At 44.8% G+C, this 19,709-nt stretch overlaps 1 protein-coding gene across 1 annotated transcript in view; it reads left to right on the top strand.

Annotated features, from left to right (window-relative positions):
- Positions 1-6,837: 6,837 nt before the first annotated feature.
- Positions 6,838-19,709, top strand: part of erfl1 (Ets2 repressor factor like 1) — a 35,859-nt gene continuing 22,987 nt past the window's right edge. The window contains exon 1 of the mRNA XM_070966993.1: positions 6,838-6,902. The gene's annotated coding sequence lies outside the window, so the exon portion shown is untranslated. The remainder of the gene's footprint in view (positions 6,903-19,709) is intronic.

Raw genomic sequence — 19,709 nt, forward strand, 5'->3', positions numbered from 1 at the left:
GCAATTTGACATCCATTCACGTGAGATTTTATATCAATCAGTCACACGGAGGCCCTGTGTGGTGCCACAATTAAAATCTGCCCTATCTGAACAGCTCACATACCAAAATTAGCTGTCATGATCGGGCCGCGGGACAGAGCACATTGGATTTGCATTGAATAGACATAAAACATACCAAATGTGAGGAGACAGCAAATCCATACAGTGAAAAGTGAGCTAAGAATTCCCTGCTCTACTTATATTAATTAACTCAGTCAATGTGGATGTGATAGGTCAGTTATTCATCCTCTTCCAGCGCCTCCCCACTCTGTCACATATACCTCCCAGGTGTCAGAGGCTCAGACTCTCCAGCTGCTGAGCAGGGATCAGCGAGGGGGAAAAAAAACACCCTGCGGTGGATGTTAGAATGAGCTGGTCTGAGATCAGTGGTTAGAGGTTGTGTCTGCGTCTACTTTTGCCCTTTTTTGGATTTTAGAGGTGACATGCTCAAATGCAACAGACACGGCATACATGTACAAATACTGACATGCACTGGCACACACACACACACACACACACACACACACACACACACACACACACACACACACACACACACACACACGGTGGCCACATCAATATTGCCATGACCCCCAGGGGATTCACAGTATTGGCAAAGCTTTCATCTGCTGAGTGTGTGAGTGTCTGATACTCCCTACTCCCAACACACACACATGCAAGCTTGATGTACAGTAAGAAAAAAAACAGTCATGCACACAATCCAATACTCTGGTTGTAGCTTTGTGCAGACAGGGGTCCAAAAAGCAGGCCACGGAGTTGAGACGTGTCAGCCGGAGGTTTTAAACAAGCAGCGATAGAAGGCTGAGATCAGCGGTCGACACTAGAGGGCGATAAAGAGATGCATGGGTTTTGTGTGGTGAGACAACGTGTAGGCTGTGGCTGTGACCATGGCCATGTTGAACCAGCATTGCTCCATGCATTCAACATTTTTGGCCTGCACATTTTTGTAAACCCGTATTTTATTTTGAAAAAGGACACGAGATATGTAAGGGAATGAAGAGGGAATATTGGAGGGAAATGGGAAGAGGGAAAATTTGGGCAGCATCTAATGATTATTTTCATTATTGATTGAACTACTGATTATTTTCTTGATTAGTTGATGAAAATATTTGGTCTATGAAATGGACAGTAAGTGGTGAAAAATGCCCAAAATGACATCTTCAAGTTGCTTGTTTTGTCCAGCAAACAGTCCCAAACCCAAAAATATTTGATTTGTGGTGATAAGAAACAGCGGATCGTTATATTTGGCATACTGTAACCAGCGTTGCTATGCCTCAAAAATTAAACAAATAATCATCTTTTCCAGATTATTGATTAGGTGTCTAATCACACCAGCCCTAATTTGAGTCAACCCGTTATCACCAGTGTGAATACTTACTGCCATGTTACTCCAGTTTGGCATTAAAACAAAAGATACCAAAAAATAATCCCAAAGCTGCTTTTTACTTCCAACGTTTGGTCTCTGCTGATATGACCCCTCACCCTCCTTAGCAGGTGGCACCTGACATGTTAGCAGCACAAGATTTTGACCTTATTCCCCTGTCAGAGTCATTATAAATCAGACCAACTTCAGCAAGAGACCCAGCAGAGAATACAGCATCCCGCTCTTCCTCCCTGCTTCCCTTTTCCCCATCCTTCGATCTCCTCACCTTATCTTCCTCTCCTCTCCTCTTTTGATTCCCTTGTCATAGACTCCAGCTCTCTGTGCCCAAGTGAGTTCTATAGGTTTACCTAATTGATTATTAAGTTGCTGATTGGAGATCAATTAAATAATTAAAGTTTGTTAAGGGCAGAGTCGATTGCACGGGAGCCAGGGCGTGCTGTCTTTTACTGTGTGTGTGTGTGTGTGTGTGTGTGTGTGTGTGTGTGATTTCATTTATGCAGACGGTTGATAGAAGTGATGCTATTGAGTTGAAGATAATGTGTTTCATCGTGATGTGGATTTTGCTGCAGGGAAAATGCTGCTCAAGCACTGAGTTTCTTCTCCGTCGTCTGCTAAAGCCAGGCTGACAGGCGGAGCTCGACCTTTAGTGAGCAGCTTTTTAGGTTTCCTTTATATTCATGGAAGAACAAGAAAATATTGCTGTGAATTGGTGGCATTACACTCCACGTAAAGATGGGAAATCGCAGTCATTCCTCTAGTTTCAGCCTTGAATGCAGCTTTTGGGTTTAGGTGGAGGTTTTTCGGTCAGAGAAAACACTGTCAGGCACAATGAATCCCAGCTGCAGCTCCTTCAAGTGACCACTTTCATTGTTTGTTTGTGAGAATTGCTCGGTGATTCAAGTTGAGCAACTTTTGGGGTCAACACGTTGATGAACACAGTTGACTCCTTGGTGGCCAAGAGGTGAGACAGAGGGGATGGAGAGGCTCCTCTTGTGGCAGCATAGAGAGCCCTGAAAGCGCAAACACACACACACCGTTACACCACACACTCTCTTACACACACACAAACCTCATATATGAGACACAAGAGCGGAAACGGGTCGAATCCTACTTCAAATTCTCTTTCCTCTCGGCTTGTCGACCGGGGAAAACAAACCGACCCGAGGCACAGCGAATGGGGATTTACTAATTAACTACTTACACACGCACACACACACACACACACACACACACACACACACACACACACACACACACACACACACACACACACACACACACACACACACACACACACACAGAGCGAGAGAGAGAGAGAGCGAGAGAGAGAGATGCACACCTCCTCTCCTCGCCTCCCTCCCTCCCTCCCTCTGCTCTCCTCCTGCCCGGGTTCATGCTGGTAGTAGTGCAGCCTCTTCGGTCGCTGGCTCGCTGCGCCGTCAGAGTGAATGCGTGTGGATAGACTGGTCGCACTTCAGCCGGTGAGAGCTTTAACACCACTTCCTGAAAATAAAAACCGCAGGTATGTTGTCCTCTTCTGACATTTTATTTAATATAAACAGGCCTATTTATTTTTATTTTATTTTATTTTTAATTTTAGTATTTTTTTTCTCGAGGAAAAAAGTTGTGGTTGTTGTGCACTTGTGACTGTGTGTGTGGAATGTGTCGCGAGTTGTGCTGGCGATATTACTGCGCTTTGTTTTTGTGATTTTGCTACTAGAACAATTGTTTCTGACTGTATTATTATCAGTTTGAGGACTGAACCGTGCAGCAAAAAGTTGTACCGCGCGTGATTTACGCAGGCTCTTTTGGCTGCTATTATTTGGGAGCTTTAATTTAGTTAGTTTTTTTTTTTTTTTAAACCTCACGTCTTCTTGGCGGAAACGTTGTGAAAGTTGAAATCTTTTGCAAACACACACACACACACACACACACACACACACACACACACACACACACACACACACACACACACACACACACACTCAGGAAGAGAGGGAAATAAATATCCTGGTTTTGGCGTGCATGCGTGCAGGTGTGTGAGTCTCGGCTACACGGCAGCACTTTGATGTGTTCAGCTGTCGGCGTTGGCCCGGATTAGCCTTTAAGTGTCTCTATTTGTTAAAGCGTCCAGCTCTCACCTCCACACCGCACCGCCGTATCAATCAGCCAATTAAACAGCCACTCACACGGCGAGCGGCACGAGACCTCAGCCGGCGCATCTCTCTCTCTCTCTCTCTCTCTCTCTCTCTCTCTCTCTCTCTCTCTCTCTCTCTCTCTCTCTCTCTCTCTCTCTCTGGTCCATCTGTGTGCGTGCGTGTGTGCGTGCGTGCGTGTGATAAACATGTTAGAAAGTCCGTGTGATGCTTATGCTCAGGTGCATTTCGTGTGTGTGTGTGTCGTGCTGCTCGTGCTCTGACCGCAGTTTTGAGATGTGATTTAACATGATAATATTTTGTTTATTTTTAATTGAGTGATAAATTAATAAATCGTTTGTTTTAGTTTCTCGCCTTAAAGTTGGGGTCAGTTTTCAAGTTCACCCAACTGTCATGAGGAGGTTGAGCTTTCCAAGAATTTTATACTAACTTTTTTTTCAAGTTTATATTCCCAGTTTTCCACATTTCCCGCATTTCCCCACATACCCCCCCCCCCCCCCCCAAAAAAAAAGCAAAAAAAAAGCAACACCTCGTGGACTTTCTGTGACCATCCGTCAATGTGTTTACCAGAGGAAAACGCCAAAGTTTACTCTATCGGGAGTGCAGCCGGTGATTTTTGTACGTGTGTTTTCAGACTCACATGGGAGTTTGTTTCAGAAGTGGGCGCATCGATACAGTGCGGAGCCAAACTTTAAAAAAATATTTGGAATAATCTATATGTGAATTTGCTGTTTTCTTCTCGTATTTTTTTTTTCTTTTTGGGTGTTTACCCCCTTACAACTTTGATGCATATTTATGCGCGCCGTGGGTGTACTCCCATCAATTATTTGTGCCAGTATATTTCCAGATAAACAGTGTTTGTAAATCAATACATGCATGTAACTATTGCAGATTAAGAGATCGATCAATGGATCCACCCTAACCCCAACCAATGTTGTTTTTTGCTGTCAATTATTCACATCTAACTTTGCACTACTCTGCACCAGCCTGCCTCAACAAAGTTTTAAAGCGTGTGTGAGTATGTGTGCGTGTGCGCGCGCGCGTTTGTGAGAGTGTGCGTGTGTCTCTAACAGAAAAACAGAATATGCAAGCGAGGAAGTTTTAGCTTAATTTGTTTAATTTACAGTTGACGACAAATTAATTTGCCAAAACATATAATAATAATAATATTATTATTATTATTAATAATAATAATAATAATAAATTGGCGCAGGGAATAAATAAAATAATACTGAATTACGGTCTTTATTTCCTGATTCCGGGATCATTTAAAGTCCTTTTTGCTTTGTGCAACTTTGCATCATTGAGACAAAGCTTCAGCGCGTGACACAGCTCATCCTGCCCGTGTTTTTCGTCGTGTGAACTTTCAGGCCAACGTGTTGAGCCTCTCCTCTCCGGTCTCGTCGATGAGCTCAGGCCGTTTAATTGGATTATTTCCCTGGTTTTGTGCTTCTCGCCGGCCGTCTCATCCGTCTCTATGCGCTGTCAATACTTGGTGGAAATATTTCCGACATTAAATGGCATTTGGGGAAATTTCTCCCCACGTCACTCACCCTCCCCTCCTTCATCCTTCACCTCTGCACGGCCGGCTTTGAACTCGTTAACCCGTCCAATTACATTTGTTATAATATCAGCGCTTTAACGCGCTCTGCGATTTACCACAGACTGTGCAGGCAGATGCTTTAAATGTCTCTCACTTACCTGCAGCACCTCCCTGCTCCATTTATTTACAGGGACAGGTGCAATAATAATAATAATAATAATGCAAGATTCCATTATGTGGACATACTCTCATACCACCAGCGGGATAAAACTTATTTTCGTTTCAAACGAATTGTCTCATTATAAGATTATTATTGTTACATCGAACGAATAATCTGCAGTGAAAAGTTTATTTCTCCAAGCGTCCTGATTTGAACTTGAAACTCCAGCCTTTCCACTTTATTTTTCGATTATGTTATTCTATTATTATCGTAATCGTTGTATAATTTAATTTGCTTAGATGAATAGATTTTATTTAGCATTCAAGAATCAAAAATCGCTTCGCTGATGTCCTGCTGTTCTGTGCGTAATGCACTTAGAATTCACTCGCCGTCACTTAAAAGAAAATATACATATTGGTGATTCTTTTTTTTAGTCTGTGTATCTATTCTGTGCTTTATTTTTAGTGAGCCGTTACAATTATTATCTTATATTAAATTCGTTCTTTTTTTTTTTAAGAAGTTGCGTGATTTTTCTTTTTAGAAGCTTATAATCTTTGGTGATGAATTAAGATTTTGGATCTAACCTCCCATCCCACTTTTTTTCCCCTCGTTCCTTTCTTTTCCCCCTTTTCTTCTTTCCTCCTTTTGGAAATACACTGCTGCTTTCTTTTATTCATCAAGGCAGTCGACCTATGGGGGCTTTCACCTCTCCTCATCTCCATCTCATTCGGAAAAGAAACTTCTGACAGGTGCGAGAGGCGGGTTTGATTTTTTAAAAATGCTCTCATCCTTAATGTGTTGTCATCTGGAAAGCAATTTCGTATGATCAAAGTGCGGCTAGTTAGTGCGGTCAATATCCTTTCCAGCAAGCTTCTCATATATCGATAACTAGACAGCAGAGCCTCTCGCTGAGCTGCATTCAGGGCCTCTGTATCCGCTCTGTGTGCCGATAAACCCGGATACATCCCGTGCGTAAAAAGAGCTTTAACCTCATATATACATTCCAGAAGGCTTTAATATGGGAAAAAATATAAGTCTCTCCGGGGATTTGGTTGGAATATGGTAGAAACTTCAACTCGATGAGACGAATAAATACCATCAAGTGCGATAAGGTCATTCTAAAAATAAGCGTGCAAAAGACGCGCTCAGTCATTACAGGAGTATTATAGCAATTTATCTCATGCCGGCATCTCTTCCTCCCTCTCGCTGTCTCCGTTACTGTATGACAGTAAAGAGTAAATAAGGTGATTGATCTGTGGTCTGTGAGGAAGCAGTGGTCCTGCGGGAAAACAACACAAGCCCCAAATCTTCACCGCCCCGCAGTTTATTTACTGTAGTTTCATTTGTTTCATTTTCTTCTTTGAATGAAACATTTGTGCGCGCAGACTTGTTCGGTGATGGGCATTTCATTAATTATCTGTTTTTGTTTTTTTTAGTGACGTTTTCGTGCAGTGCGACAGCGGCACTTTCCCCTCTCGCCTCCTCCCTCCCGGGTCGGAACAAGCGCAGCCGGCGAACAAACTCCAGTCCAGTCCGAGAGACGGTGATCGGGCTTCGGCCTCAGGTGTATCTCTGAGGCGGGGCGACGCGGAAGTCCAGGTGGGTGAACTTCTTCGTCCGTCTCTGTCTCTCTTTTGCTCTCCTCGCTGCTTCTCTTTTTCCGCTTGACCTTCATTTGTTTTTTTTACACCAAGCTCATTAAATGCACTGAAACCACCACAATTTCATAGAGGGGTCTGAAGTCACTTAAGGTCAAGATGTTTTTCCATGGGAGGAGTCATGTGTTCCTTATTTAAAACTGAAGACCACAACTGTCCACTTGTGTCCATGCTGAGATAAAAACTGTTAAACTGAAAGCTGGAATTAAAATGTTATACATTTTGGATTTTTAAAGCTATATTACTGCACAAAATGAAATATCTGAGACCCTCTCTCAGCGACGGTTACTCAGTAACAGACATGGCAAATTATGATCAAAGAAATTTGGATTTTGATGTCATGTGTGGCTCCAATTTTGAATATCGCAAGATTTTCTTTTTGAAACACTTTGATCAGCTTTGGAGATTCAGGGTTTTTTTGGGGGCAGGGTTGCTATATTTGTACTTTTTTTTTAAACCCCTCTTCCATGCTTTTATAAATGTGTCTGTGGTGAAGCAACACAGACCTGTCTGAATAATCGAAGGTGTCCAGTGCACCATGCACTAACCCTTGGCCACTGCTGATCACATGCAACATTGTCCTCCAGCCAGCCAATGCCTGAAAGCTTCCTCAGGCTTCTCTATTCTCCCCTAATTCTTCCTTTCTGATATTAGCCTCTTGGCACACCTTAAAATTTGTGTTTCATTATTCAACACATTACTGTTTGGATGTAGACACACTTCTACCTGTTACACTCTAAGCCTACAGGGCAATTGAAGGACTCCTCTGTATCTTTCCCACCATCTCCAAGCCTCTGTCCTGCTTTCCCCTCCTTCCCCCTCATCTCACCCCCCCTCTCTCCTGGGGCCCTTATACCCCTGTTGTCTCTCGCTGCCACACCTGGTAACTACAAACTTGTACACAATAATAACAGCCAGATGTATCCATCTATCTCTCTATCTAGCCTGTCGGCAGTTAGTGGAGTGGCTGAGAGACTTGCAGGCGTGAAAGGTCAGTTAATCAATGGCGCACAATTTGACAAATCCCAGCGACTCTTATCATCCTCACGGGTGTTTAGGGCAGAATGGAGGACCACCGAGATAAATGCTTAATCCTGACCGCACTGTGAGAGAGAGAGGGGAAGAGTGAGAGAGGACAGATACAGAAGTGCTGGCAAGCAGATGGACATGCAAAGGTTGGGAGGTGGAGGTGGTGGTGGTGGCGGGGCTTTGAAAGAGTTGGCGAGTACAGAGAATTGGGAGAATGAAGGAGATGTGGAAGTGGTTCAAAGCAAAACTGGAAGGTGAACAAATGTGCTCGCATTTGGAAGTGACAGATTCTCCTTTTCTCTGTCACAATAAGAAAAAAAAAAGGGCGACTTTGTGCCTCTCAGATCATCATTTTGCCTCAGGCTGGACAGGCCGTGCACACGCCTTCTGGGCTGACACAGAAATGCTGGTTCACTCTCGGTTATGGCTCTACTGCTGTGTGTAAAGTTGAGAAAAACCTGAGGAAAACAAAAGTGTATGAGTGGTTGAATTCTCCTGTGGCATGTTAGCCCGCCTGCAGCAGTGTGCAACCAAGAGGAAAATGAGCTTTTGTCCACAAGGCTGGCCTCTTTTTTCCCTCAGTTTTTTGAACTGCAGGGGTTTGGAAGGTGGCACAATCTCTTTGGCCTTATAGCCTTAACAAGGATCACCCCAGTATGACATGGCGGCAGTTGTTTTGTACCGAACTGTAATGCACTTTTTACTTCTTGTTGTGGTTTTATCAAAATGATGTCATTGTCACCAAAACTGATTCCTTGAATGTGCATGTGTGCGTGTGCACTCTCCACCCGTGTGTGTTTTCACATGAGGTGCCAGAGAGCTGCTTGAGCAATCACACAGACAGACGCTCATGTCCTTTATCTCCATCTCAATACAAGTTCAATGTAATTCGATTGAGATTAGTTGCACTGGCATGACAGCAGATCCCTAGTATTGCCAAAGCGCTTAGGAGGCAATGACAGGACCACATCGACGTGTGCTAACACATACGTACACAACACCCTGCGACTGGCCAACCTTGTAGAGAGAGAAAAACACGGCGCGAGAGAGACAAAGTGGAGAATGGAGCGATGGAGTGACAGCCAATTCAAAGAGGTTTTGGCAAAATCTCAGGATGACAGAGTTAAAGGATGATAGAAAGTTGTCGAAAGAATGTGAAAAGAAGAAGAGAAAAATGATGAAGGGACCCGGATGACGAGCGGAGCTGAAGCATGACAGAGTGCGTCCAAAAAGATGAAAGAATGATTGACTCACGGGGGGTGATGGCGGGAGAGGAGAGAGACGGGGGAGATGAAATGGAGAAAGAAGGAGGTAGAGGAAGGAGGTAGAGGAGGTGACAGGGAGCAAAGCAAAAAAAAAAGGTATGGCGAAAGAGGAGGAGCGGGAAGGAGAGCGACGGAGTGAGCGGGGAGAAAAAGAGGACAAGAGATAAAGGGAGCAAGAGAGGATAAAATGTTTAAGAGTGATGTACGAGAAGAGGGGAGAGGAAGAGATTTACTAGAAGAGAGATTAAGTCAAGTTGTCCCCGGTCAGTCATTAATCCGATTTAAGAGCAATTAAGGTGAGACTGATTCCTTCCTAGAGAGAAAGAAATAGATGGAGAGGGTGAAGAGAGGAGGGGAGAAAGAGAGGAGACGGCGAGAGAGAGAAGAAAAGAGTGATTGAAAGAGAAAAGTGGGAAAATAAAACAGGTGTCCGAACTCTGACTGCCAGGTAGTGGACGAATTAGAAACAGAAAACGAAACAGAAAACATGGCAAACGGTTTCTGATGGCGAGCTTCACACTTCTAAAATTTGACCACATTCACAAAATATGACTTAGATCAGATCAACCTACATGCAAAGAGCAGAAACTGTTAAAGGTCACACAAAGGTTAGAGAGAGAGATCAAATGTCTTTTTAAAACTGTATTACGGTCATGGTTTTTCCTACACACTGGAGCAGCTAGCCAGGACCTCCAGTCTGCATGTTCGAGCTCTGCTACCTGTGAGATTGATCCTCCGAGAGCGGACAGAAGTTATTAAGTTGAGTTTAGGGTGAAAGCAGAGTGGCAGAGAGGAGAAAAAGACACAGGGAGAGGGACGGAGAATGAGGGATGAAGTGAATGAATCTCCTTTGAATGAAATGGAAAAAAAGCACAGGAGCAATGGAGGTAGTTCCCCTCCTCCTCCTCCTCCTCCTCCTCCTCCAACAAACCCCTCCAATCCCTGCTCTGTGTGCTCTGTTGTTCCAGATGTGTATCAGAGGTCTCAGGGTCGACAGAGGGGTCCCTCCACTGCTGTAGCATTTCTGTGTCTATTGGGAGATTGTGGTCCCGATAGCTCGGCCGCCTGACACGTACACAACAGTACATAAATCAAACGCACACATGCACGCACCCACTCCATTTATCTCCCACTCAAGCAGTGCGGTGATGGCAGCCAACTCTGCATAGAATCAGAGAGAGGGAGAGGTTGTGGTCTGTCTTGTTAAGTGGGAAAGTAATGGGTAGCTGTAAAAGGTTTACTTCTGTTGCTGCCATCTCTATTGTTCCGGCCTTTGCAGTGTTTGTGCCTCTTTTGTTTGATGTGCTTGAACAATATATTGCACACTAGCCTGCATCCATAATTGCTCTTCCACATAACTGCAGGACAACAGCGTGTCATTATGAAGCCTGTTAAGACTAAGAATGGACGCAGAGGTCATAGATTTTGTTGTGCCACATTTAAGGCATCTGAATGGAAATGCTTTTACGTGAATTCGGTGACTCACATCAGTGCCGAATACGTGTGTTTTTTAAAAGCATCTCAAAAATTACCCACGCACCTCCTTATTTAATTTCATTTTTTATCCTGGCTTCACTCCTATCAAGATTCTGACTATTTTTCTGCGGTGCATCATTCACAGTCTCTGTGTGCCAATCTGTAGCCCATCACAAATCCCAGATTGAGAGGCCATTTGGCTGCTGTTGACAGGAGGGAGCAGCTATTGACAGGGCCCTGCCGGGGAGGCGTGTCTCAGGCCCCGCGTCCAAAGCGTTTGTGGCGTTTAATACACTGTAGCAGTGGTCTTCGCAGCCCTCACCCTGCATGCTACTGCCATAGGGATCAATATGCACTGGGTTAGAGAGAAATGGACCATCTGATGCACACTCAGAGAGGGGGATGAGGGAAAAAGACAGAGACAGAAACAGCAGGGAGGGGTGGGTTAGCAAGGGATTTAAAGGAAAAAGAGAGGAACGGGCTTGAAAAGGGGGAGATGGCGGGACCAGAAGGAGGAGAAGAGAAGAGAGGAAATGATTAGAGGCGCGGTTTAAAAGACATGGAGGCAGAGCGCTGCCCAGCACAAAGATAGATAGCAAGGGAGAGAACGTGGTCAGTGGTTGAAAGAGACATTCAGCTGGGAGAGAAAACAGATTGGAGTGAACGGGGATAGACACTGAAAAAGAGGAAGACTCTAGACACCAGGGAGGATACACACAGGAAAGGAAAAAAGACATAAGGAAAGGGAAGAGTGGGAGATAGGAAGGGGGGGTTAGACGAAAGGAGGGGGGAGAAAAACAGAGAGACAGAGAGAGAGGGGTGCAGTGGAAGGATGAGGAGGAAGGGAGGGGAGGGGGGTAAAATTTCCATCAGGTTTTCAATTGGGGCGGATCAATAGTGTATTAGAGCTCACCTTGACCCCGTCTCTCCCCCTTCTCCCCGGCCCAGCACACAGGCCAAGCTACTCTCCCTCACAGCAGGGGACGGAGAGGGGGAGAGATTGCATTACGGCCTCCCTTTCTTGGACCAAAGTGGCAGAAAATGGCACAATAAAAGCAAGAGCGGACAGAAAGAAAGAGGAAAACTAAGTCGCGGCAGGCAGAAGCAGAGAACGGGAGACAAGGAGTAAGAGAGAGCGGCGTGAGCTGGAGGAGACACCAGTGGGTGATGTCGTGCTTATTTGGACAGTGCCTTCTGGAAGAGGAAGCTGGTTGGGTGCCGGGGTGTGTGCATGTTTAGACATGACTTCTGTGTGTTTGCAACACAACACTCAAAAGGACAGGTTGGAAGTGAAATATGTTGTCCGCACAAGACACATGCGTGCATACGTAACATGTGCACAGAGTGCAGGCACACACTTGCATGCAGAGATTGTTCATATGATTGCGCACACTCTTGATACTCTCACAGGGACTGCATAACCTCCATACCTGGTGCTCTGTGCTGCAGCACACGGTGTCCTGTGGGTTGTATTTCTGCTGTCTGCCGGGGTCATCGTGTCTGCATATAGAAGTGCTCACACACTCTCATGCATAAGTCTGGTCTAATGGGACATTCGTAGGACCTGTATGGACTGCCTGCTTTAACTTAGCCTCGATCATCATCATCTCAACCCAAGAAAACACAACTTAAAGCTGCGATAAGTTATTCCTGACCACTAGGGGGTGTAAAAAATCTAACCTGGGCGTCTGATGCAACAGATATGCTTCTATTTTAGTCAATTTAGCTACACAGGCTGTGTTTCAGTCCCGCTATATGGGAGCACCCACAACCCAATGCAAATTTTTATGCTTCAGTTCTACTTTCTTTTTTATGCATGTTAATACAGTGATTGTGTGTTGGAGTCTGAGTGCTGCCAAAACAGACAATTTTTCTCGAAACTGAATCATATTGCAGTTGCCAAGCTCAGATATCACAATCATTTTGTGCTGTTGTTGAGCACATTCCGAGGTTTTGCAGAATCATCCGATGTCGACGTTCTTGTCTGGTGATAGTTGGATATACTTCTAGCTAACCTGTTAGCAAACATTTCCCCTCCTTTACACATCCAAACACAGAGAAACACAAGCATCACAGTGGATTTCTGTTTCTGGCCACCAGATGAATGTCAGGCCAATATTCACAGGCCTTTTAGCTACATTTTGGTCACCACCAACACCTGAGAACAATATTGAGCTCATTAGGTTGCTAGATGTCTGGACTGTCCTCTGATGCTACTGGTAGCATATATTCCTCTTATCCAAGCATTTTACGTTTAATGGCTGCTTTTGATTTCATGAAGAGAGCTGCAAGACTTAACTATGAAGTCTAGTCAGAGAATCGAAACCATGGGCTAAAAGTGGCTAAAAGCTGCATGGAGCTTCAGAGTTGGTTGCTCCTCAATGGATTTGACGCTATGAATGTACTTGATTTTTTTTTTGTTTCCTGATGAAGCTCTAAAATTCAGCACTGCAGAAACGGGCTGATTTTCCATATGATGCGCTGTGAAAACTTCAGTCTTTTGTAGGATTTTTATGACCTGCTGTGAGAATAAGTTGCACACAAACACACAGACACACGTAAGGCTGGAAGGACACCCTCCATCACTGGAGGACAGCAAGACGTGGAGCTGTTCGAGGAGGACAGAGGCATGGGGGCAGAGGGAGCGCGTTGATGGGGGGGAGAGGTTGAATAAAAAAATTGATCCGGGAATTTAGCATTTAGACACAGTTTACGAAGCGATAGAGAGGGGAGACACGGGAGCAGAGGGGACCGTGCGGGGGAGGACACTTAACTTTGCAATAGGTCAGCTCTGTCCTATTTGACTAAGAGTAACCCTGAAATCCTGCCGCGTCCGCTGCTCCGTGCATATGCCCCAGAAGACAAACACCAAATACGATTCTCACATCCCCCCTCTCAACATCCATCTTTGGGCGGCCGTGTGATTTAGCTGTTTAGACAGGAGCTTGTTTGTAAAAGCGCGGACCTACTAGCAGCACCATCCTCATCTCTTCCCCACATTTCCTAATGCTGTTCCTATTGTCACCCATCCACACTCCAGTGCACATGCACACGCCACGACGCCCGACAACAACACACAAATGCACGCGCGCGCCCCATCTCGAGACACGCACACACGCAGTAACACACAAACTGTGTCCCACTCGCTGAGGGGGAGAAAAGGAAAGAAAAAAGGAGAGAAAAAAGAAATCGATCGCCGGGGATAGCGGTGCGCGTCGGAGAATCGTATCTTGTCAAAATAATATATTACCCTCATCCCCGCCTGATCGATGCGGTGGATTAGGGACGGAGGGCTCCCTCTCTCCCCTCCTCTCTCTCCCTCTCCCTCTCTTCCTCCTCGGTGCTTGGTGCAGTTTAATATTTACCTCCGTGAAAGAGCGGCCGCGACGGCTCTCATCCCTAATTGATTCCGACACATGGGGCTCTGTGCTCAGGCTGCGGATGAGAGAGGGAGGGCCGGCTGGAATGCAGAGGGAGACAGGAGGAAGAAAAGAAAAGAGAGACAAAAGAAGGGAATGGAAAAGGAAATAAAGAAGGGGTGAGGGAGAGGGAAGTGGAGGGGGAAGACAACAGTGTAAACAGCAATATAGTGGAAAATGTGATGAATGCATGTGCTTATTTCAAGGAGGAGAGAGAGAAAAGACACATATGAGGAAGCTTCAGAGGAGGCACAAGTGAAAAGGCCAAGCTAAAGTATTCAGTTTAAAGAAGTGGATGGATAAAGTTTACAGGGGGAGAGACAGAGTGACAGGTGAACTAAGAACCATGGTGGAAAACCATGGAGGTCAGAGGAAATATAGTTGGAAAGGTGTAAGATGGAGATGGGACAGCCTGGGGTGGAGAGGGATGGTGATGTACCTCGCACAAATAGGAGGCAGAGGGATGAATGGAACGGATAGCGGAGAGGAAATGAATCAGGAAGAATGAGGGAAACGGAGAGGAGTAGGTGGAAATGGGACAGCGCGCGGAAACGGCTTCAGGAGAGCAGGAAGAGAAACGGGAGGGATGAGGGCCGAGGAGAGCAAATGAGAGAGGATTAAGAGAGCGACATAAAGATGGATAGAAACGGAGGGGTGAAACATGACGGGTGGAATGTAGAGCACCAATAAAACGAGAGGACGGGGAGGAAAGAAATAAGGGGATGATGGAAAAAAGAGCCTGGCGCAGAGGTGACAGAATGATATCAGGTGGGATAGACAGAAAACAGGAGTGATAGCGGAGCGAGAGGCGGGAGGGTAGAGAGGGACCATATTTTCCGTTGAAGGAACTGGCCTGTCATGCTGTTCCGCCAGCGCAGAGCAGCTCTATAAAATACAGGGAGCAGGCGGGTCGTGTCGGGTGACTTATGTGTATATCTAGGCTTTGTCAATATTTCTTTCTGTCTTCCTTCCTCTGTGCTCCCCCTATTGCTCCCGCACTCTCTCTTTCCAGCTCCAGTTCTCCCTCTTTGTGTGTGTTTGTCCCACTTAAGTGCTCCCTTCTTCTTCCCAGCAGCCTTGTTCATCTTTGCTGCTGTTCTGTCTTATCAAGTGGGGTGCAGATACACAGAAGGTATACGTCCTGGAAGTCGCTCGCGCCTTTGAGCGTTGGCACGGCCATGGCACACCGACTTGAGGACTTGGCAGGCTTACTGCTCCCCAATGATTCTCCATTATGTTACAATACAGACAGGATGATGAGCCTCGCAGTTAAATTGACATCACTGACAGAGCGCCAACACAAATATTCTCACTGATGTTCATATCATGAAGTCTGTTTCTAATCCCCAAAAACAAGCAGGCAGCCACTGGTGTTTCACATCTATCACACCTTCGTAGTCTGCGTTTTTCAGCTTCTCCTCTGCATGTGTGCATGTATGAATGCATGCATGTGTTTGTGTACGTCTCTCTCTGTGCATACTCCTCCAGTCAGTCTTTGCCCCAGAAGCACCGGGTGGTAGGCTGATTTATTCATGTGGTCCCAGGGAGGATTGCACCTCCTCTTCCTCATTTGGCATGGTTTAGTATCCTGAGCACAGGCCTGTGGAGACCTGGGTCCATGGGGGGGCCAGACATCCTGCAGACACTGCCCCGGTCTACAACTGGTGGACACTCACAAATTACCCTGCTCTACATTTCATGTATATTCATTAAGAAAACCCGTCAAAACTTCTCAGAACTGTTCTGTCTCGTCAAACGTGAGGTTGCCGCAGTGTTGCCTTTAGTTTTTGCCTGGATTTGAGTTGAGCTGATGCTTTGACCACATGTAGCTTCCAAGTCCACTTCGAGTCCAGGTGTCATGAAATTTGTAAAGAGAGAGACAACGCTTGAGGAAGGTATAAAAAATAAAACTCACCGCTGATTGTGATATGAATCTATTGTGAGCTGCCACCAAGACATCTGAGTGCCACCGCAGAGACAGAGAGGAAAAAAGATGCAGGACAGAGAAGTTGCGCTCGAATGAAACAGAACTTATTTATTTTTAGAGAACAAGCTGAAAATTCCCAATCTGTCTCCATGACTTCCTCCATCTCGGTCCTATTGTTTTTTTTTTTTCTCCTTCCCACCCTCTTCCCTCTCTCTGTGTCTGTCGCTGTGTCTGTTCTTTATTTACACCTCTCCCCGTCTCTCTGCAGTGGCTCAGGGAGCGGTAACAGAAGTGTCACTTGTCATTATTGGTCTAATTCAGTAATCTGTCATCGTGCACTCACTGTATGCAGCGCATTATACGCCGGCACAGCAGGTGTACTACGCACTGAGGTGGAGATTCGATTTGACACGCACACACAGGCGAGAGGGCCGACAGGGGCCGGGGCAGACGGGCGCTGAGCGTGTGTGTGTGTGCGCGTGCCTTTGTATGTGTGTGTGTCTATATAAGAGAGAGTGGGAGAGGGAAACACAAACAGAGATGGAGAGATTGAATTTTCCTCTGTGTGTGTGTGTGTGTGTGTGTGCGTGTGCGTGCATATGACTTCAATAGACATGCAACAGCCCAAGAGGTCTGTGTAATGGGAAGAGACAGAAAGTATATAGAGACAGAACAGACATTAGAAATCAGAGCAAATGTGGAAACAAAAGACAGTAATCACTCCAAAAAGTGAACGACATCCCGCAGTGTATCATGCAGCCTTTATATCCGTTCATTTAGAATCTGTGTTCGTTGAACCCGGAGTTTGCTGTGTCTTGTTTGTGTTTGAAATATTTCTCTTGACTTCAAAGTTTGGGTTCATCTATGTGCTGAATGTGTTTCATAACCCTAAGGTCCATGTAACCCAGTCAGCAACCAGCAGAGAATATAAAACTCCCGAAAACTGGGCTATAATACGATCTACAGTACAAAACAAGGCCGTTTTAAATGGTCTTAAATTGTGTTGGTTCTTGACATTTGTGACTGATTTTTAATCAGTTGTCTGGACTGTAGGTTTTTCTGTACCTTTATATAGTTTTATGAAGTTGTTCATTATACTGTGTTATTTATTTTTTAGAAAAGTTAAAAAGCATTTTATAAAAATGACTAAGAGATTATAGATAGGATATTCTAATTAATGACATAATTGCTAAATGCAGTCAATTAAATCAGATTTTTTAAAATTAGCTTTGAAAATCAGTTTAGTTTTTTTTTTTTTTTTTGCATCTCAGAAAAGCCTTGCCACTTGGGGTACATTTAATTATTATTCTTATAATTATCATTGGCATTTGGTCTTTATTTGACAACTTTAATAGAGAGATGTCAGAATATGAGGCAAGAGAGAGAGAGAGAGAGAGAGAGAGAGAGAGAGAGAGAGAGAGAGAGAGGTGATGACATGCAACAAAATGGACATTGTGTTTATATGGTCAGCAGCTTAAACCCTTAAGCCAGGCGGACGCCCCCACACTTTATAATTAGATCATATGGACTCATTGTGCCACACTAGTAATAATGGGCTAAAGGGAAAGACACTTGGAAAGTAATAATAGACTCCCTTAAGGGTTGTAACAGGAGGCTCCACTGTCCAGATGGTAGCCAAGGTTTCTCTCTATACTCTATCATTGCTACATAACAACAACATAAAGTTATGTGCCATGCCAGTTTTAATCGAACTCATCCCCGTGAATCCACAAACAGAGATCCAAACATCTTCCCAGGTCTTTAAACCACAAGAAGCCATGAGAAAATGTTATGTGTAGATGCAAGTTGGACGCAAGGGTTGGATCCATAAGAATGATTGTGGCAGGTCTTATCTGTTTGTTTCTATCAACGAATAAACAATAAACTAATATCATATGGCTCTAGCCTAGATATGTGGTTGTGCTAGCCGCTGTGGGACATTCGCATTGGTGCACACAGACAAGATCCTTGCACCGTGATTATTTGTTCCATTTGAAGGGTAGCGATTTTGTTGTGGGTCCGTCGTGACGCTAATTAATCACAGTGCATTTCTGGAAATTCAGATAAACAGGCTTGCCGTTTGTCTTCCGTTATTGATGGCACCTTTGAGAAGCAGCGCTGGCTTTGAGACTGCGCTGCACTCTCAGAGGTCAACACTTTGCAGGTCTGGATTTCAGCAGAGCTGAAAATTTCCCACGTCACACGAAATCGATTGCATGCATTGTGGTTGGATGATCTCCAGTCAAGAATAAATGGCTCGGGTGAAAACAGTTGCAAAGCAAAAACATTTTTCTGCAGTAACGTGAAGCCAAAGATGCTCCATCAAGAAAAGATGACCTGTTACAAGCTGCGCCAATGGTATGAAATGGTACATACTTCCCGTCTCCTAAGTGGGCGTCATCGTTTTTATCTGCTGTCTTATCACGCTCACTCCAGAGCTCATGAGAGTGTGTTGCTGAGAGACAGGTCTTGAACATTTTTTTTTCCCTGATTTGTCAGTCTGAAGAATGCTTTTTAATGTTCGGAAGCTGTGTGGCCTGTGAAATGTGGGTTCAGTATTTACCTCCGTGACTACGGGGGATAGAATCAGTCCTAATCTGTGTTCATGTTCACTTCTCCCATTGGAGAGAACAGACTCTGGACCTGCCACGAGTCGGTGGGGACGCCCACGTGACACAGATACAGGAAATGACTCCTAAGTGGGTCGTCTTGTTTCTGAACCGTCTGTGGTCAGTCTCACCTCCCACGGGGTCCCAGATGGTGCCAGCTGCACTGCACTCTGGGTAGCATAATTTTTTTTTTTTTTTTTTGTCTGAACCTGGGTGAGAGGGTTGGGGTTTAAGGTTTGTGATGTGGGCTTCCCCTTCTCTCTTTATCAATGGCAATTTGTATGTGAGCGCTCACCTCTATGGTCCCGGCGGGCACGGAGGATTTCATCAAGTTCTTAACCCCACAAGGCTACAAATCCGGTTACCACTGTAAGTGTTTTAAACTGTTTCAACTATCAAAATGCTCCATGCTGAGTCCCAGGCTGTGTACGAGTCACGCCCAGCCCACACCGAACTATATGAGTCTAACTGCGTTTACTTTTTTCTCTTATTTTATTTTGGCTTCATATAACACCTGCCATTTCCACCTGTTCATCAAACTCCAGCTCTACGTCGGCTCCAGGGGGATTCTGTGCAATTGGTTTGCGATCGTGTCAAGTTTTTGCTGTTGGTTTTATTGATTACTCATTTTCATTATTCCTTTTTTCATTAACAAGTTAGCAAAATTTAAGACACTTTAATGTCATTTTGACTGCCATCTCCAGATTTTTACAACATAATCAGTTTGTTCATCCCATGAATGCCCATTGTTGTACTATAGCCCAAAATAATTATTTAGATTATTGTAATGTTCAGAATAATCAACACAAACACACCTAGATTAAGGCCTGCATCCAACCGCAGTCTTTAATCATATTTGTAGATAGATTAGATAATAGCTATTAGCATACAGAGCTATTACAGGCTTTAGTGAAACATAAAATAAACATTGTTTTATGCCCTCAAAGTTCAAATGAGAGTGAGGGCCAATAATGGCAAGAAGAAAAACTATAAAAGATTCAATGAGAGGAGCCTTCAGGCTTA

Source organism: Chaetodon trifascialis, chromosome 7 (genome assembly GCF_039877785.1).
Source record: "Chaetodon trifascialis isolate fChaTrf1 chromosome 7, fChaTrf1.hap1, whole genome shotgun sequence".
In the NCBI taxonomy this organism is placed as follows: Eukaryota; Metazoa; Chordata; class Actinopteri; order Chaetodontiformes; family Chaetodontidae; genus Chaetodon; species Chaetodon trifascialis.